At 42.8% G+C, this 20786-nt stretch overlaps 1 long non-coding RNA gene across 2 annotated transcripts; it reads right to left on the bottom strand.

The window, feature by feature from the left end:
• Nucleotides 1–673: 673 nt before the first annotated feature.
• On the bottom strand, nt 674–20199 carry LOC123371733. Of its 2 annotated transcripts, none has more exons than XR_006579931.1 (4): nt 19494–20199; nt 6053–6255; nt 5485–5546; nt 674–3224 (listed from the first exon to the last, which is right to left on the bottom strand). It is a non-coding gene; the product is annotated as an uncharacterized LOC123371733 (long non-coding RNA). The 2 variants fall into 2 exon arrangements; XR_006579932.1 differs by lacking the exon at nt 19494–20199 and adding an exon at nt 18607–18833.
• Between the last annotated feature and the right edge of the window lie 587 nt (nt 20200–20786).

Raw genomic sequence — 20786 nt, 5'->3', positions numbered from 1 at the left:
CTCTGGGGATGCACTAAACCTGTTTTGAAGTACAGAGACAATAATGCAGCTGTTTAATGTCTGCTTTTCAGTCCTTCAACCTTGGCAGTGAGGCCACACTCCAGGAGGTTCCTGGGATTCAGATCTGTCACAGACCGCTCCAAGTGGAAGCTTTTCCGTGATGCATTTATAGTGGGCACTCTGGACAAGGCCAACAAGCAGGTGCAATACCAGCGGGAAAAGGAATTCACAGCAAGTGGAAAGGCACAGTCAGGCTTCAGAGTGAGAGGACAGAATTGCAGTGTGTGAGGAGAGACTTGCAGTGCAATTTCTGGAGCAGGAACATCAGCTGAGGGAGGAAGTTAGAGTGCAGCCAAAATACTAGTTCAAGAGGTTGCTTTTGCTTATGACTGCAAGGGCACTGGTTCCTGCTGCACACACACCGTGTCCTGAGTCCACGGTACATATGATGCAGATCAGGAACACTCATGGTTGGTTGGCCCATTCAGCTGGGACTTAACAGCAGATGGGCTGGGTAGATGTACCCCCTCTGCAGGCCTCCAGTTCTGTGTAGTGGTGCCAAGTATGCACTAAACATGCGAGAATGGAAAAGGAGAACGGGGGGCACCAGGGGACATGCAATATTAGGGGGATGTATTTGTTGGCACTGGTCTCACTGTTCAATGTTTGGTTTATGCACTTTGTTTTATTAATGGCGTTTATGTTGGTTTATTACTGGTGTTTTAGTGTGCCAGTGGCAGCTGGACTGCCTGGCAATGCTTTAATATTGTTTTTTGTAATACATCCATGCTTGCAAATAAAGGCTTTTATTTTATTAAGAAAGTTTATTACCATCCCTGCATCACATCATATACTGTGTATTTCAAATAATAAAGATATACACATGACAGGGGACAACTGGGTAGTTGTATCCAAACTCAATTTTTCAATACATTTATCTACATCAATCCACAGTTCTTGCCACATGCCTCCTTCCCCATGTCAGAAGCAGTTATGTCATCCATAAGTACAATGCATGGCTATTATTCCCCCAACACCCAGTACGTAAGCAGTCATCTCATCCATAATTAAAATTAATCAACCACACTCCATTTCATTGCATGATATGACAGAAACTCATTTACTGTCAACATTGTACGGACACATCTATAAACGTATTATTCTCCCTCTTTCATGCCCCATACAAGTCTATAATGTGGGAGCACAGAACATCTGATTTCTGTTCCCCAGGTGAATCCTGCCCCAGCTGGCTGCATGTACCAGTTCAGCATCTATTACTGTCATAGGTCCATTCAAGGGCAAATTACTCACCTTAGGCTTCAGAGAGATTGAAAAGAGCACTGGAAGCCACAGTAATGCAGGCAGCACTGTGGCTGCTGGCATCCGAACGGGTCTGTAGACCGTGCCAGCGGGATTCCAATCTGTCAGATGCACATTTAACCGTCATTCTATACCTGCTAAGAGTATAATTAAAGCTTCTTTTGCTAGTCCCTCTGAAATTAGGGAAGGTTTCATAAGCCAAGGCAAAAAGGCTGTGCGTGGGGTCCCCAGAATAACGGTGGGGACAGTAAATCCATTTATAACAATGTCATTCAGTGGGAATAGTGTCCCAGCCTACCCATGAATGTAGACTCCTGATCAGTGGAAAACCCTGGCATCATACTCTTTTCCAGTTCAGTTCACGTTGGCATCCATAAATCAGCCTTTGTGGTCCACAAGGGCCTGCATAACAATGCAGTAGTAAGCTTTGCGGTTTATGTATTCATCTACTCCTTGAGGAGGGTGAATTATGGGCACATGAGTCCCATCAATGGCTGTGGTAGTCTGGAAAACCAATTCTCTCAAAGCCAGCAATTATTTCAGGAAAATTCTTTATACCCACCACCTTTGGGAAAATCATACATCTCATTGCTTCAGAACCTGCTGCCACCATTTGCCCACAGCTGACTTTCCAACACAAAACTGGTTAGCAACGGAGCTGTAGCAGTCTGGAGTAGCCTGCTTTCAAACGGTTGTGACCACCTGGTTCTGGACTGACATGTCCATACTCATGCATGTGTCATGACACTGGAGGTGCAGGGCCAACTGCTCACAAAGATCCAGAAATTCAGCTTTCTTTATGCAAAAGTTCTGGACCCAATGCTGCTGGTCATTCCAGGTCTGCATGATGATGTGATCCCACCAGTCTGTGCTTCTGGCCCTGCTCCAGAAGCGCTGGTCTAGGTAGAGGGCATCAGTGGCTATACCGAGAGTTGTGAATGGCATCAGCCAGTTTGAGTTTTCCACGTCTGTATTCTCCTCCTCCTCCTCCATCAGTCTTCTTCAAGTAGGTCAGAAAAAGCTGCCGAAATGTCCACCCATGTCTCATGGATGCTCTGCCCTTTTCCTGAAACAGGAGTGAAAGGCCAAGCAGGAGAAGCTCTTCAAATGGTGACTCCTGATGTTGTTGACTCCAGTTGCTGGGAGTGTGCAGACCCAAAAGATGTCTGGCAGAATGTGTTGGAGGGCTGCAACACATTTCTGTAACATGTGGGGTGGACAGTCCAGGTTTTCCCACACTGTACCTAAACCAAGGGCTAGAGTGGCTGCAGCTGGGGAAGGTCTAAGGAGACTGGGATATGGTGATTTGACTCAGGTCTGTGTAATGCAGTGTGGACTCTGGAGCCTGGGTTTGGGGCCTAGATCCAGAAATTCTAAACTTAGGGTCACCAATGAATGTAGACACTCAAACCTGGGCTTATAAATCTAGCGTCAAAGAACTTGAGTCCCACTAACCCGGAGTTTACACTGCAACGTAGATATACCCTATGACTCTGAATTCAGTCCAGATCTTGCAACTTTGAGTATGTTCAGATTTAGATTGTAACTTTGCAGCTTGGACCCATCTCTACCTTCAAGTGCTTTCATTTATTGTCTCCAATAACTTCTCCTCCTGTCTCTTTTGCTTCTCGATTTAATTCCACAAGGTGATGAACACCTTCAGCGCTCATTGATTCTGGGGTGCAATGCTACAACAGAGAGCAAATCCTTAATTTTAGAAAGAGAAAGGAACTATCATGTGATTCTGTAGATATTTTGTCCTGCCCACATGCCAGGAAAGAGGACAATGGAAGATGTTGAGTATGGAGCTCTTCTGACATTCTGGTCACGTTGTTTATGGGCCCAAACGGGAACTGACCTCTGCTGAAAATCTGGGGAGTTGATTTTTTTCCTAGAAAGACCACCTAAGACAGGATGAGAATTATATCAGAGCTTGTATAATATAGTTTACATTAACAATTTCATTAGTTATGAGTTAGAGATTTACCATAAATGGCTCACTTTCTCTGCTGTTACCTTCTAAACTACTACTGGTTAAAATTTTATGGGAACTTAATTCAAAGTTGAAGAGGGGTTAAACCATGCTGCTCCGGTTGCAGTTTGATTATATCAATGTTAAAGGTATGTAAAAATTCACATAATGAATGTAAATTTCATACTGGAAAAATGGCAGATTATATATTGCACAAATATTTTAAGTTGACAACTTTAACAATGATTTATCTTAGGTATTTATATGGCCCCCATTCCTGTAGTATCTAAGCACCTAACAATCTTTAATTTATTTATCCTCACAACATCCCTGTGAGAGACATTTTTTGGGGACTATTCAAACAGTCCATTATTTACATTTGGAAAAATGTCTCCATTTTCATCCTATAGTTTCTCTTACTTAATTCCCCCACTTTACTCTGAGTTATACCCCTGGGATCACCCTACATAATTACACTCTCTCCTTGGTGTTTACAACCTTCAGGCCCATCGACAGAAATTCCAGGCCTCGGGGTCGGGGTCGGGGTCAGGGCCAGGGCCAGGGCCGTTCCTTGGGGGAGGAGGGGGAGGGGAAGAGGATCCTGGGGCGGAAGTGACAAATCCATTACTTCTGGGACCATCCACGCCAGTGCACGGGGCCCGGAGTGGTCTTGCATGCCTAGGTGCTCTGCAGCCTGCCCAGGAGATTTAAAAGGGCCCAGGGATCCCGGCTGTTACTGTGGCAGTGGCAGCAGCCAGGGGCCCCTGGGCCCTTTAAATCACCAGGGCCCCAGGGCATTTGCCTCCTTTGACCTGCCTGTCGGTGGGCCTGACAAGCTTGCAGACAATTACATCCCCCTAGACCTAGATATATTGATTGAACTATGTTTTTAAATCTTTCCTAACAAGGCCTTTAATCATTATTGTTGTTCTCTGTAATCCCTGCAGGACTTCAGAGGAAGAGAAAATAGGCTGTAAGAAGGAAAGCACTTCTGAATCATATGTGTCTTTTAATAATTACGGGAAAGAGGAATGCAAAACTGGAAAATACATATCTGGAGGATTAAGTGTGCATAATACTATGTGTATATGTGGATATATGTATGTTTGTTGGTTACCCTGCTGTAAAAGTCTCACTCTAATGTACTGAATGGGTAAAGAGTGAAATAACTACTAAACTGATCATCACTTGGCAGAACATATTAAAGTAAATATACATCTTGGCCAAAATTTTGAAAAGCCACTGAAAATTGAATTGCTGAAATTTGTTAGAATGAACATTTACTTCTAGCTCACAAAACTAAGAGACAAACACAAAGCAACAAACATAAGAAAAACTCTTTCACCCGCTCCTAGATGGCATAAGATGAATTAATTAGATAAATTATCAGTATTGAGATTTTAGGCAATCATTTTTTTCTTCAAATGTAGACTTTGATCAGTCACAAACATTCATTAATGATGTGACTACTTATATTGTTGCACATGATGGCAATGAATTGATGCTGATTTTGGCTAAGGGTGTTCGGGTTCATTTGAGCTTTTGCAGCATTATTTTCGGAGCTGTTGGCTTTGGATCAGCTTTGTACTGACACTTCTGAAAACTATCTGTCCATATTAGCACACTATCCTGATCTGGTTGGTAAATGGCCTGTAGTTTTACACGGTCTGAGTAACCAGTGACAATTTTATTGTATAATATCTCAACCAACCGGAGTTAGAAAATAAGAATCTGATTCTAACTATGGGACTTATGTTGTCCCTGCTCATGCCACAATCTTTAATGTATTTATCCTCATGACATTCCTGTAAGGGAAGGCAGTTCTATTATTGCTATTATAGATGGGGAACAAAACACAGAGCAATCTAGTCACTCACCCAAAGTCATATAGGAAGTCTATTGAGGAGCAGGGAATTGAATCTAGGTCTCCCAAGCCCCAGACTAGCACAACGACCAATGGGCCATCCTTCTTCTCTGAGAAGGACACTATCACTCCGCAAGTGTGTAAATATTTTAGTTAGATTGTAGCTGATATGCCAAAAATCATGTCCATGATGAGTTATCAAAACTGTGGAATTCTTTAAAAGAGAAAGGATAGCTTTATTTTTAATCTACAAATCTGTTGGTTCAATCTACTGGAAACTCTTGTATTTAGGATTACGATACATGCACAAGCAGCATAAATTACCCACATTTTTTATGTCAGATCCAAAATTATAGCTCTCCTTTTATAATTTGTACTCCAGGCTCAAGCCTGCAGAAGAAAAAGGTAAAGGATCAGCAGCTGAAAATGAAGTACCATGAAGCTAGCACAACAACAATTTCCCTTCCCCATCTTGGGATCTGAGTTTAATTATAATCAACAAACACTTCAGACTAGATTGAAGGCTTAGTTCTTACAATCATATCCTTCAGGATTACTACATATACACTATAGAATGACTTCTATCAGCATACAATCAATTTGGTAATACATCTATGGCAGTATGGTCCAGCTGACATTGTTACCTGCACAAAATTCTCTCTTACTCACACACTGTAGGGGCACCCATCTTTACCCCATTCCTAGGGATCAGGTGTAACCCCGTTAATTTAGGCACCCACCCCTACCCTTCTGCAGGCTCAGGCTGTAACCTTACACCCTGCGGGTTTGCGGGGTCTTTTATCAGTGAAAGAGCCTTACACAATAATATCCTACTTAACTTCTATTTATTAACTATTTCCAAAACAGAATACACACACTAAGCATACAATGCTCACCACTCCCAATAAGGCAGATGAACTTTTCTTGATGGCCAATCAGGATCAGGTCATCTGGGGAACTCCAGCTTCTGCATGGTGCAGTTGGCAGGGTGTTGAGGTCTGGCAATCTGATCTTGGGGCTGTGTGTTGGAGCAGGTTCCAAAGAACTTCCTTTGGGACCCCAGTTTATATAGTGAAACTTGAGTCTTGCTTAGCTGTACCTTAACCAATCATTTATTAAAATATTACTAAACAATTTTCTAACCAGTTCTAACATTGTAAAACAATCCTTTAAACAAATCCTACCCCCCCGACCTTAATTGATTTACACCTAGCAAAATTAATTCTATAACAGACAGAAGCAATCAAAGAACCAGAGATCAGGCTAGGGGTGGGCAATCTACGGCTCATGGGCCGGATCTGGCCCAGCAGGGCTTTGGATCCGGCCCGCAGGATTACCTGCCCCGCACCGCTGTGGGCCCCGCGCCGCTGCTGGAAGCAGCCAGCACCATGACCCTGCAGCTCCGGAGTGGGGGGGGCGGGAGGGAGGAGAGGGTTCTGTGCACTGCCCTCGCCTGCAGGCACTGCCCCTCCCCCCCTCAGCTCCCATTGGCTGGGAATGGGGAAGCACGACCAATGGGAGCTTCGGGGGAGGTACCCACAGGCGAGGGCAGCATGCAGAGCCCTCTGCCCTCCCTTCCCCAGGGACTGCAGGGACGTGGTGCTGGCCGCTTCCAGGAGCAGCGTGGCGTGGCATGGCACAGCATGTGCCAGGGCAGCCAGGGAGCCTGCCTGATCCCCGCTGTGCGCTGCTGCCACCCTGGAGCCGCTCCAAGTAAGCGGCGCTGGGCCGGAGCCTGCACCCCAGCCCCCTGCCCTGAGCCCCTTGCTGCACCCCACACCCCTCCTGCACCCCAACCGTCTGCCCTGAACCACCAACCCCGAGCCCCCGATGCACCCTGCACCCCTCCTGCATCCCAACCCCCTGCCCTGAGCCCCCTCTCGCACTCCGCACCCCTCCCTGCAGCTCTGCCCTGAGCCCCTTCCTGCCCCTCGCACTCTCTCCTGCACCCCAACCCCCTGCCCCAGCCCTACATCCATGGCCCTGCATGCAATTTCCCCACCCAGATGTGGCCCTCGGGCCAAATAGTTTGCCCACTCCTGGATCATACAGACAAACAATAAAGAAATGTGGGCCATAAAGACAAAACAATAAAGGAATGGGGATTTCACAACCACAGCTGTTGATACATGATTTCTTGCCAGACAGAATGCTATCAAACTGAGTTTTCTTTAACCATCTTAAGACCTGTTTCTTTATCTGGTGATGGTGGATGTTATTAGGACAGGATCGCCTTCTTAACAGCCCGATATTACATTGTTTTAATGTAATTTAGATGGAAAGTGAGGATGTAACTTTCTGCTTCTTAGCTCATGTCTGCAGCTCTCCTAATATGGACACAGACAAAGGCCTCAGACCTTATGATATGGCTACAGGAAAAGGCTTTATCCTCACACACGACAGCTTCATAGGCGGCAGGTTTGTATAATTTTTGGTGGTGCCCAAAACGGTGGTCCGTCCCCCCCGCTCTCACCCTGTAAGCCGATATAAAATGAAGCTACAACGCGTCGGCACCACAAGATTACAAGGGTCAATTAAAAGTGGAAAGTCAGAAGCAGCACTTGCCTGCTTCAATATACGGTATTAAATTTTGTTGCACCTGTTGTGACAAAGTGGGAATGTTCTTAATGTTTTCTCTGAATACTGTGTGGGTGCCTCAGTTTCCCTTGCAAGGTGCCAACTGAAGGTGTTGGGGACAAAGAAATCAGGTGGCCTCCTTGTCCGAAAGAGACACAAAGGCTAGAGGAGGGAGTGTCAGTTTGGAGCTGGCTGGGGAAAGGCCCAGAACTTGGGTCTAGGCTCCCCACTCTCCAAGATGGCCCTGACTGAGGGGTCCTGTTTTCTGTACCTACAAGCTCTGTTTTCCTGATCCTGTCGTCTAATAAACCTTCTGTTTTACCGACTGGCTGAGAGTCACGTCTGACTGCAGAGTTGGGGTACAGGGACCTCTGGTTACCCCAGGACCCGCCTGGGCAGACTCGCTGTGGAAAGTGCATGGTGTGGAAGAGCTGAATGCTCCGAGGTCAGACCCAGGAAGGTGTAAGCTTCTTGCCCTAGAGACAGTATGCTCCGAGAGAGGAGGCTCCCCCAGAGTCCTGACTGGCTTTGTATGGAGTTGTTCCAAAGCATCCCAGCATCCCCTTCCACACCATGCGCTTCCCGGAAGTCTGCACAGGCACTGACACGCTCTCCTCTGGCCTTTGTCTCTTTTCCAGGAATTAGGAGGCCACCTGATCCCTTTGTTCTCCAGCACCTTCAGTTGGCAGCTTGCAGGAGAGCGGCCCAGGCCATCAGTTGCCCGGAGACAGGGTTTCGGCCATTCTCTGTGCAGACGGCATCACACTGGCCCTCTAGGGCTCTACAACAATCACACCCCCTTATCCCACCATCTAGATCCTTGAGAAATGCATTGGGGAAACTGAGGCACCCACACAGTATTCAGAGAAAACATTAAGAACATTCCCACTTTGTAACACCTGTATACTTTAAAGGGGTGTAAAATAATCAAGTATTGTGCTAAACACAATGATACTCCAAACTGACCACCAAATTTAAGTTGCACGTTTTTCCCCTCAGGTTAGGGCTCTGGGGTGGGGCTGGGGATGAGGGGTTCACAGTGCAGGTGGGTGTTCAGGGTTGGGGTGTTGGGGGTGCAGGCTTTGGGTGGGGCAGGGCTGGGAATAAGGAACTTGGGATGCAGACAGGCTGCCCCAGGGCTAGGGCCAGAGAGGACTCCCCCCCCCCACCCCGTTACCGGCAGCAGCTAGCTTCAGGGGAGGGACCCCTCCTCTCCCCCCCCGCAGCACACTCACTCTGCACCACAGTCACTGCACATGCTCCTAGGGACTCTCTCAGGTCCAGAAAGCCCACTCACCTCCCCTATGGTGGGTACCGGGTGTCACGGAGTCCCTGAGCGATGCTCTGGAACTGCTCCTCACAAAGCCAGGCAGGACTTTGGGGAGCCTCCTCTCCCTTGGAGCAGACTTTTTCAGGGCAAGAAGCTCACACGTCTTCACCTCCTGGGTCTCTCCTTGGAGCATTCAGCATCCTCTGCCCCTCCGTGCGCTTCCCACAGCGAGCCCGCCCCAGCGGGGTCCTGGGGAAGCCACATGGTTCTGCACCCCCACTTTGCAGTCAGACGTGACTCTCAGCCAGCCAGTAAAACAGAGGTTTATTCGATGACAGGAACACGGGCTAAAACAGAGCTTGTAGGTACCTTGAACCGGACCCCTCAGCCGGGTTCATTCTGGGGGCAGTGAGCCAGACCCCCCCCGTCTGCACTTCACTCCTCGTCCCCAGCCAGCTCCAGACTCCCAAACCCCCTCCAGCCCCTCCTCTCTGCTCAGTACCTTTCCCGGGCCAGGGGGTCACCTGACCTCTTTGTCTCCAACACCTTCAGCTGGCACCTTTGCAGAGGAGGGGCCCAGGCCATCAGTTGCTAAGAGACAGAGTGCCAGGCATTTAGGTGCACTGGCCCTTTGCTCTGTAGCAATCACACACCCTGATCCACCACCTAGATACTTAAGAACTGCATAGGGGACACTGAGGCACCAACACAGTATTCAGAGAAAACATTAAGAACATTCCCAGTTCGTCACACCAGGGTGGGGGGTTGCCATCATGTGTGGCCTCCCCACCCCTGCTGCTGCTCCTGGGTGCCGGGGTGGGGGGTGCGGGGGAGAGAGCACCCAAGCACCTGTGTGCCTCCTTCCTCCTCCTCTCTTCCTCTTCCCCTCCCCTGTGCTCCAAGAGGCTGCCGGCCGCTGATCTCTATAGCCTTAGGCAGAAGCATCACAAACAAAGGAGAGAGGCACTGGCTGTTTTCTTTCAGGCAGGGAAGCTCCGAGGCGGGGGTAGGGGAGAAACCCTTGGAGCAGAGCCCTCAGCCTTGAATATTCCTGGTGCTTAAGCACCTCAAGCCCATATAAGCTGCCGCCCCTGGACAGCTTCCTTGGATCCGTTTATGTTTTTGATATCACAGGGAGCATCACTGGTCCTGGGATTTATTTCTCACTCCCATTTCTCAGACATGATATTATCACACTTCCGTAACTGCGAGACATTGGGTTTTCTTCCTTTCTCCATGAGTTGTCATTTTACTGTTGCATAGTGATGGGATATAATGCAAGAGCACTGTGCCTTTAAGATTCAGCATACAGTGGAATGTCAGGAATGGAGTCGAACTCATTCTGTACAGTTACAACCCAATTAGAAAAGGTTAAACTCTAGTTTTAATGAGTTAGCATAGCAAGTGAAGCTGGTAATTCCAGACAAATTGATCACAAAGTACATACTTTCTCTGGCACAGTTCATAAAACTACATGACTCCTCTTTGGAGGTGATATTGTCTACTGATATTGGATTACACGAATACTAATCTTGTACTACATTAATATAGTAATGGTGACAGAGATAGGCTTGTTGAATATATTTATTCCGTTTTTATTGGCTAGAGCCAACTGGAGCTACATCAGCTGAGGATTCTGGTTCCTAAATGTGTCACACGATGGATGCAGTTGGAAATTTCTGCCAATTCATCTCCCCTCTTCTTTCCAATGAAGAAAAAAAAGTCAAACCCAGACAGAACAACAGGGAGCACATAAACAGGTGTACTTAGAGTAAAGAAAGCAATATTACTGACTTTGTAAAGATTGTGAGAGCCTAAGAATTGCTATGGGACACTATTGAAAAATATAGATTCAGCTGCCTCAAATGAAAAGGAAAGGCAGATTCTCTCTTTCACACATTATGAAACATTCTCGGAGAAAATGTTCACTGTTACTTTAATGAAATATACAGCAGATCAGAAACAACAGGTATTAAAACACGCTTGCTAGGGATCATAGATAAAACAGATTTGCAAATGAGATTTGCCTATTTTAGATGATAGTCTATCTTAGTTATTTATAATCTCTTTGATGTTTTTGATGGGCCTTATAGAAAACTGTAAGATAGATAGATGCATGAAGATGGACCTAAGAGCGTATTAAGAACCTATGTATCATATATGTAATGACAAAACACTGACAATTGGAGCATGGTGATTGTGTGGAAGAAGAGAAAGTTATATTGGACTAGACAAACAAAACAAAAAAACCCTCAGCATTTAAAAAATCTGCAACTTATTTAGGAGCATAACTTTAGGTATACAGGTTTGAAAAACTTGGACTTTATAACCAAATAGCGGGGAGAGATCTTTTAATATCATCTTTTATTACTTGACTGAGCTGTAGCAGAAGATTAAGAAAGAATTCATCCCTAAAACAATGTCTAAAAGTTGTACTGTTGAGATTGGGTAAATAAAGGGAGGGTAAAGGTAGTTTAGGTAGCCCTAAAGCACAGGGCTGGGAATTAGGAAACTGGCTACTAGTTTCAGCTCTGTCACAGCTTTGCTATGTGGCATTGGCCATTTGGGTCTTGATCTTGATCTCTCTTATACCAAGAGTGAAATCCTGACCCAAGTGTAATCAATAAGTGTTTTACCATTGACTTCAGTGACCGGGATTTCATTCTCATGTACACTTGTGTAACTCCAGTTGAGCTGCAGATGACAGATTTGCAGTGGTGCTGTTCCACTGGTGTTAAACAGGTTTTACACGGTGTAAGGGAAATCTGTATCAGGTCCTTAACCTTTGTCATTTTTCCTTAGCTTCAAAATTGGGATAATAATATTTAACCCATATCAGCTGGATTAGTGAGTTATAACTCATTGGTACTTAAATGGCACCCAGGGATCCAAGGATCCAAAGCACTATATAAGGGTAAATTAGTAGTATTTTATTAGTGTGTATGCTAGACTTAAATTCCGTGGTTTAAATATTAATTCTATGTATTTTTAATACATAATTTTTCTTCATGTCTTTCTGCATCTTTGAAGAAACAACGAACAGTATTATGTGCTGCTGCTGAAACATTTAAACTGCTACAGAGTTTGGTCAGAGCTAAAATGGTACATAATTTTATTATGTTAATAAACAATTGTAAACAATCATTGCTGGAATTTCAATTTTTAAAAATTATCTCCATAAAAAATTAAAGAATGTGTCCATAGTAGAAAAATAATTTAAATAAGCAAGTGAAGGCATGTGATTGATGCAGGAATCCCTAGTTGACATTCTGTGGCTTATGTTATGCAGGAGGTGCTAAAAATCTCGAAACCAACACAGTTGTAACAATGCTGCAAACAACAACAAACACAGTTTGCATTTAAACAGTCCCCTTTATCTAAAGATCTCAAAGGTTTTTACAAACATTAACAAATTAATCCTCACAATACTGGCAAGTGTTATGATCCCCACTTCTCAGGAGACCATCCTGAGGCCCAATGTCAAACTCAGTGGAAGAGCTGGGAAATAGAGCCCAGGGGTCCAATTCTATTCCAACCATTAGACAACACTTGGTCTGTGCACCTTCACAAGAGGTCTGGCTGTTTGAGGGGATGGGAGGGCACCAGTTTACTGTCAAATGAATTTCATTCACAGTTTTGCTTGTACTTTTATTTTTATAGCCATCTCCAGAGCAGCAAATGTAGCCACTGGATCTTTGGGGATTTTCATGATCGCTTTAGGCTGATGAGTGTGTGTAACTTAATAGTGTCAAATTTTCAGAGGCCTTCAGTTGCCTCAGTAAAGCTATATACATCTTTTTGGTGAATACTTATTCTGTTCCTTGCACAGCTGTTCTGTGATTTTGTGTGTGTGTGGAAAACATTTATCACTCCGCAAATGCAATAAGTTGCAGTGCCTTTCCTGAAGTCCTTACCTCAATGGGAGAGATGTCAGAGTAAGGACAACAGGATCAGGTCCTAGATTATTACAAGAAAATGCTGAAATAAAGAGATTGTTTTGTGACTTTAAGACTATTCTTTCTCTTTGGAAGCTACTTTTCAGTCCCATGTGGGTCATAAGGCCACTTTGGTTTACTGTAGGCTGTCAGGTGGGCAGCACTGTCTCTGAAGTATCTGCACAAGAAGGTGACTATTCATCTACCCAGTCCTCCTCAGAGTTTTTAAATGGCTCTTGGGGATTTCTGGGTAGAGAAGGTCAGATTTTTTTATCTAATGTAAAGCATAGTGAGTCAGATCCAAAAGTCTATTCCACCCAGGTAAATTCCTGGATTGCACAGGTACAACTGACAACTGAATTTGGGTGTGGTTCAACATTCTTCCCTGGTGTAAGTCTATTAGCTTTAGGGGAATTTCACCAGGGATGAATGTGTGCCTCCCACCCCCAAGGAAAAGGAAGATCGCATGTACTACAGCAGGATAGCCTAAATAATATTATACCATAGGTAGTTTAAAAGATGGGAAGATATCATTCTTTATTAAGTTTCATATGTTTATCAAATAATTTTGTTAGGACTATTTGTGTAATCAATTTTCTGTTCTATAGAACTTTCCCATAAGATATTTTAATGTGGTGTGTTCAATCTTTTTATGATACTTTGTATCAAGGTTTTCTGCAGGTGAGAAAAATACCAAAAAAGCAGGTTTGAAAATACTGTGCTGAAGTTTTTTTAAAAATAAAATTTGATTGTCTTGATATGAGTTATGTGGGTTGGTTGCCTTTTCTCTGGTGTCACCAGAAACTTTTTAAACTCATGGCTGTGACAAACTTGCAGTCATTTTATTTCTTGTCAGATCTATGTGCCTGTCAGATGTTCTTAGAAAAGGCTTTATAAAGATTTATAAAGCAATAGCCACAAAAATCAGAACGGTTTCAAGTTCTTGTTAGATAGCTATGTAAGCCAGAGGTCCCATGATAAATCACAAATGTTTCACAACACATGTCTGTCTGTTTTCCAGTATGTCACCTCTGCTTTTCTAGCTCTAAAACTAGTCTCTTGGGAAAACAGCCAGGACTGTGCACTAAAGGGGCTGAAAAGGGCCATCCTTATATGGCAGAAGTTTCAGCAACAATTCTGAGACTGCTGCTTACCGCCAACCCCTGGATCCACTGTGCCAGTACTACATTGTTGAATACATGTGAAAAGATGTCAGCTATACACAAATAGCATGCTTGCCTATTAATTTTTTCATCACTGATGCTAAGCATAATGTTGTACATGTCATCCATTCTTCCATTTACAGTATTCTGTTCAGACTGCAAGCACCTCAAAACAACCAACCAAGTATCAGCTTAGCCAGACATGTGACCTATTAAATTCCTCAGCAGCTTTGAAAATCAACGTAGAAGTCAGTGGATAAGTACAGTACAAACTCAGAAAGGGAATCACCACAACATATTTTACTGTCATTTAAACCAGTCATTCCAGAAATCAGACCTAATGTAAATTTGAATTCTTGGTTAAATTTTAGGACTGCATCACATTATAAGCAACTGAGTTAACTGAACAGCAAAATAAAAACAAGCACAATTATAATTTATGGCAAAGAATTTGACCACTGTGGGTGTTTAGAACTTTAAAAGAGAAAAAGATACAAAAATCACAATGCATCCGATGAAGTGGGTATTCACCCACGAAAGCTCATGCTCCAATACGTCTATTAGTCTATAAGGTGCCACAGGACTCTGCTGCTTTTACAGATCCAGACTAACACAGCTACCCCTCTGATAAATGCCTAGTATGTAAGATTATAGTAATTGTTCTGCATTTAAAAGATTTTATATCTTTGAAGTGCTAAATTTCATCTGAAAAATAATTCTTTAATGCTTATAATATATACATTGTTACAATTACTTTTATCGAATTCAGTAAAACAACATAGTTCCATGCAAAACTATGTAAACATGACAGTTTACAGAAATATAATTTATCCATTTGAACTTGGCACAGCAAAATCAGAATAATTTTAGGAGTGTTTCAAATAAATAGACATTTTGCAGTTTTAAAGAATGGAGGCGTCAAAGGTTCAAAGCAATCTGCACAGACATTAAATAAGATAACACTGTCTCCTAACACAGTTTTCATTAATTTCACTGCCTGCAAGGCTACCAATAAAGGAGAAAATCTCTCTGAGCAGTGTTGAATTCCCTACCCCCATGTATAGCTTTAAATCAACATAACACTTCTCTTTCTCCAAGAGTTTTGAACTTCTGACTCTGTAATACTCTGTTTTGCTAGCTTGCGACCTGGTATGTCAATACATTCCCAGTGGGTAACATTGGGGTGTTATTGTATTTAATTATCAGACACACTTTGCTTGCAAAAAAGGATGGCTTACAAGGGTGTGTTTCAGCTTGTGGCTGAGTATACAGATTTTTGATTCTATTGACTTAAACAGTGCACTTAGAGGATATGTACAGCTAATTTAGAGTAGGAGTTAGAAAGGTGACCCTTTGATGGCACACGTTAAGGCAGCTGAATACTGTATCAATGGCACGTTGTAACAAACCTGAACACAGTTATGCCGAGCCCTGTACAGGTGTTCAAAGGGCAAAGTAGAGAGCAAGTGCCTGTGCAGATGTCAGGCACAATCCCAGTCTTGGCCATCAGGTGCCAGTTTTGTACTTCCTAAAAATGATGGAATGGTGGAGGTATGAGTGAGGGTGAGGAAAACGAGAGAGGAAAAGAGAGAGTGTAGACTCGTCCTGCACTCACGGAAGTATTACACCTACTGTGTATCTCCAGTGAGCATTCACAGCCACAATGCACTGAACACTGCTCAAAGATGGCTGGTGGTTTTACAGCCACTCTGGGCCACTCTACTGCCTATCAGTATTCACGATGAAACATAGTAAGAGCACAATAATGCCCACTTCTTAAAGTCAGAATGGTTGCTATAAACCACATCATGATTGACAGAATTTCTGCTCCAGCACCATCTAAATTTACACCAATTTTCTTATTGATAAGTCAAAAATAAATCTGTTTTACTAAATACATTATTCGTCAGTCCTAATTGACTCAACTTGATGATTATTAAAACTGTCACCTGCAAACTTTATCATCCATGATTTTACATTTTCTTCTTGATCATTGATAAAAACATTGAATAATATCCAGTCCCTTTGTGACTCTACTACAAACATCTACTACTTATTCATAATTCTCTATTAACCTTCATGATCTTAAGATCTGCTAGTCAGTTTATAATTCATTTCATATGTGCCACATTGATTTTGTACAGTGCTAATTTTTAAAAGTAAAATGTTGTACGGTACTAAGGCAAATGCCTAACAGAAAAACAAATATATTGTGTCAACAGAATTAATTTTATCAATTGTAATCTTTTCAGGATCCCTCTTTGCCATCAGAGGTAGAGGTTTCTAGCTTATGTGAGAAGAAAGAAAAGAAAAAAATATGACAGAACTACAATTTAATATTTGAATTCAAAGTTAAACAGCTATGTAGTAACCCCAAAAACATCTGGGTTGTGTTTGCATATTCACACATTAATATTTTCAAATAAATGGCAATTTAGACCATAACTACAGTCTATATCAGTGGGAACACAGAGAAAGAAATTGATAAATGAATTTGAAGTTGTTTTTCAGTCTATGTAAACACAACCTAATTGCATAGCAGTAACAAAAGCCACTATGGAGTGGACAATTGCAGAATCTCTCTTGCCCTGATGTGATACCTGTTGACAAATGTTGATTTTTTTAAAAAAAGGTGACGATTGTAGGTCTTGATGAAGACAGTTTTGTAGAAAGTACTCTAGATTCAGAACAGTCTGCAGGTGTCTTATGCTTAGAGTCTCTATACTAACACAGAACAAAGCAAAATTATACTCCAAGTAGAATATGCTACATTTCTGAGTCAATCAGTTTTCTGAGTCTCTGAGCAACTCCTGCACCAGAAAAGAGAAGCAGCAAAAAATGAAATGTATGTGCACAAATGAGAACCATCTGGACCAGAGTCTCAGTTGATATAAAACATCACAGTGCTATTGACTTCAACAGTGTTAATAACAATTTGCACCATCTGAGGATCTGACCATTTTTCTGTTTTTTTTTCGCTCGCCCTTCATTTTAAAGGTTGCCGAAATTATAGATGCACAAATGCAATTTCAAATACTGCCATTTGCTTCTCATGTGAGAGATTTGTCTCAGCACTGAATCCTAATTTCTCACAGGGATACACTGCAAAATGTGGTATCCCCTGCTTAATGCAAAGATAATACATTTCATTCAAATCATATTAGCATTTCAAAATTAATAATTATGTTTTCCCCTCATAAAAAAAGAAAAAAAATCCAGGCTGAGTGTCTGCAACTTCATTTATCTGGGTAATTTGTAAAAGAATTAACTATGAACATGTTTTCCTGTCACTGTACTGACAGATGCTTGAAAGCGTTAGGAGGTGTTCATTCCCCATTTAGTTAGCATGCAGCACTATATGTTTTCTATTTAGCATTATTTATGCAATACATCCATGCTGCTTGCTTCCCCACAGAGACACCAGAATCTCTGACTAATAGGAAAGAAGTCTCCCTTTACTTCTTAAGGTGCAATAGGTATTTTACATTTTGCAAAGGACAAAAATAAAGCATAGATATCTAAGACCAACCACAGCCCACGCTTCTACCTCAGGTCCAGAAAACACTGATAATTCACCCCGCACTGACCTCACTTGGAAGAGATGAGCTTGTTATGCAAGCCAAAATTAAAAAAACACAGCTGGGTAGCTAAAGTTAGGCTCCAAAATCCCCACTTAGACTGCTAAATACAAATTAGGGGGCTGATTTTCAGGGGACTGAGCACCTGCATATTCCTTTAAAGTAAATGGGAGATAAAATGGCTGAAGCCCCAAGTCCCAGCGTGCTTCTCGTGGTCTGCTGAAAAGGGCTGCCGACTGACTACCCCTGTCCTACTGGTTCTATATAAACCATTGTAAGTCAAGATAGGGGCAGCACAGTTTCTTTCCATAGACCATCTGGATTTTTGGTTAGGAAAGGTTCTCTTTTTGGAGGTCTGACAGCAGTAGGCTGCATCAAAATGAGATTACAGCTACATCGCCAGGCAACTAAACTGCTGACATAAAAAGCTTGACATTCAAAAATCATGTGCCTGTTAAAGACCGAATTATAAAGCGTTAGGTCTTTCTTAGCTTCCCATGTAAGAAATAAATTATTTATTTTATGAGGATTCAAATATAAATCCCCGAGATTAACCGCAGTCTTGCACAGGGGATTCAAATATGATCCTACAGCCATATACAGATTTGGTTGAAAGTAGTTTCAGGCTGTAATTTAGAAGCCTCTATTTCTGGGCAGCTTACTTTAGATGTCTATTGTTAGGCAAAAAGATTCTTTTCCCCAAGAATCAGGCAGGCACAGATAATACTGATGGGGGTTTATTCATGGTACCGGAAGTCTGACAAAATCTTAAAAAAAAAAAAAAAGTTTGAAAATATGGTGCCGCCATGGCCAGTTATGTACATTCTCTTATCAATTTATTTGCATTTATTTGTACCTACAGAGACAGACATTGTTACAAGTCAAGAGAGAACTCTGAACAAAGATAAAAATAGGAACAGTACGTACGTATAGAGGTCATCCTGATTGCATCAAGTATCTATGGCTACCTTACGGGGAAAGAGGCGGAGTAGGGGTGAGGGTAGGGATGAGTGCTTACGGATATCTGGTGGGCCGTGAAGGGAGGGTTTTTTCTGTTTTAAGAACTGAGTTACTGGGTGGGCATTTGACCATATAAGTTTATCACATATTTACAGTTGTCAGTGCCTTTGGGCTATCGAAGCATTCCTGCTTGATCTGCAGTTTCTGTCTTAGCTGTTAGCTAAATTTTAACTCTTGCCTGACACTATGTTTTTGGGCACTCACAAACTAAGTTTCTGTGAGCAGACAGCATTTGCCCATGCAATCCAAAGATATCATCCGAAGAAGTGAGCTGTAGCTCACGAAAGCTCATGCTGAAATAAATTTGTTAGTCTCTAAGGTGCCACAAGTACTCTTGTTCTTTTTAAAGTTATCACTGACTTCCTGATTTGTACATGCAAGTTAAGTTTTTTTGGGCACCTGAAAAATATGCATCGGGCAACTAAAGGAGGGTGCCCAGAATTACTAGTAAAAATTTGTCCCATGGTATTTAATTGAAAATCTGTAACCAACCATACTTATGCTTTTAATATGACTGTCAGTCAGACAAGCCCATTTCCCAACTTTGGTAAGGCCTGGCTCACTCTCTGTGTAACCCAGGGTTCTTTCAACCCAAAGCTCTTGGTAACTTTTACTCTGGGCGAGGCGGTGTCAGGAAATAAATCAGGGGATACACACCCGTCCAACCAATAGATGACTGGCACAAACAGGACAACACAAGAGTGCTTTCACGTAAAGCTAAACTTTACTTAGTCTCAAGAACTTACACACACCTGAAACAGGTTAGTAAAACACCCCCAACTCTCGATAATTACCAAAGCGGAGTGTGGCTCTTGAGTGGCACAGTGGCAGCCCATCTGCCAGTGGGGAACACAAGATGCATCCGGAGGGAGAGTCCAGTCCGAAAGAGTTCCACTGCCTCAAACTTTTGCCCCTTATTTTATACATTAGTAACACAATGACATGTCCCTTACAGAAAACTTGTTAAGCAAGCAGTTTCAATGGTCAAGCAGATGCTTTTCTTTTGATTATTGATTAACCAGGTGTCATTTTTTCCCAGAGTTTGCAGCCTTGAGACTCTGTTAGACACATTCCTGAAGGCACATCCTGCTCTTCTAAAATGCATGTATCAACAACTTCAACACAGTTCTTATCAGGAAGGACGGGGGGTCAAGCTGCCCTTTCTGTGGCACCCCAAACCTCCTCCCCTCCTTCCTTGGGTAAGCTAAGCCTGCTGACCTGGCTGCTTTTAGCAATAAGCCATAGTGGGTTCAGGCACTTTACTGGTTTGCTGACATCTCCCCGTACATCTGCTCCTTTCCTAAAAGAGGCCAAGGGTAAAATCCTGCCCCCATTGAAGTCAATGGCAAAACTCCCGCTGACTTCAACAGAGCCAGGATTTCACCCCTGAAACCTCAACTACAATAGTCTGTCCTATAAACGAACACAGAAGCCTGCAAGAATGTTCCAATTTCCAAGCAGACTGCAAATTTAAGAGCACAATACAATCACACTGTTACAAAAATCCATCCCCACTGTGTAGAACAACCATAAAGAGTAATGACTCTTACAGAACAAGACTCTAGTGAAATGATATTTTGACTGATCATATTTGAACGTTGAAGTTCTATTCTTTCTCACAAGTGCCTGCAAATTCCAGAAATAATAATTGTCTTAATATCACTATGACCACACCATGATAATATAGTTGCATTCCCACTTTGAATGAGGCCAATGAGGTGTTTCCATAGGAAAACCTTTCCCTACCAGCAGGCTTTATTGAGTTTAAAGCGAAGGGCTTAGCGAATAGAGTGTCAGTAGCTTCTGGAAACAACCTACAGTACTATTGAGAGTGCTGGTGTTTTACAGGCTTTATTACATAAAAACATATTTACTACCTACGGAGAAACTTAATGAGAGAAGCTTCTCTGAAACCATTTCCCAATTCCTGTGCCTGAATTGTGGCAGCCTGTTACACTTGACTTGATTCTGACATTACTACTTTCAGTTTCAGTTACAATACGCTGACAGAGCCATAACAAAGATTTCTCCATGAAGAGGGTGCAAAATTAATGTATAAACATTACAACAGATGCATTACATTCCCA

This window comes from Mauremys mutica, chromosome 5, assembly GCF_020497125.1.
Source record: "Mauremys mutica isolate MM-2020 ecotype Southern chromosome 5, ASM2049712v1, whole genome shotgun sequence".
Classification (NCBI taxonomy): domain Eukaryota; kingdom Metazoa; phylum Chordata; order Testudines; family Geoemydidae; genus Mauremys; species Mauremys mutica.
This window is presented reverse-complemented; position numbering and strand designations above follow the sequence as displayed.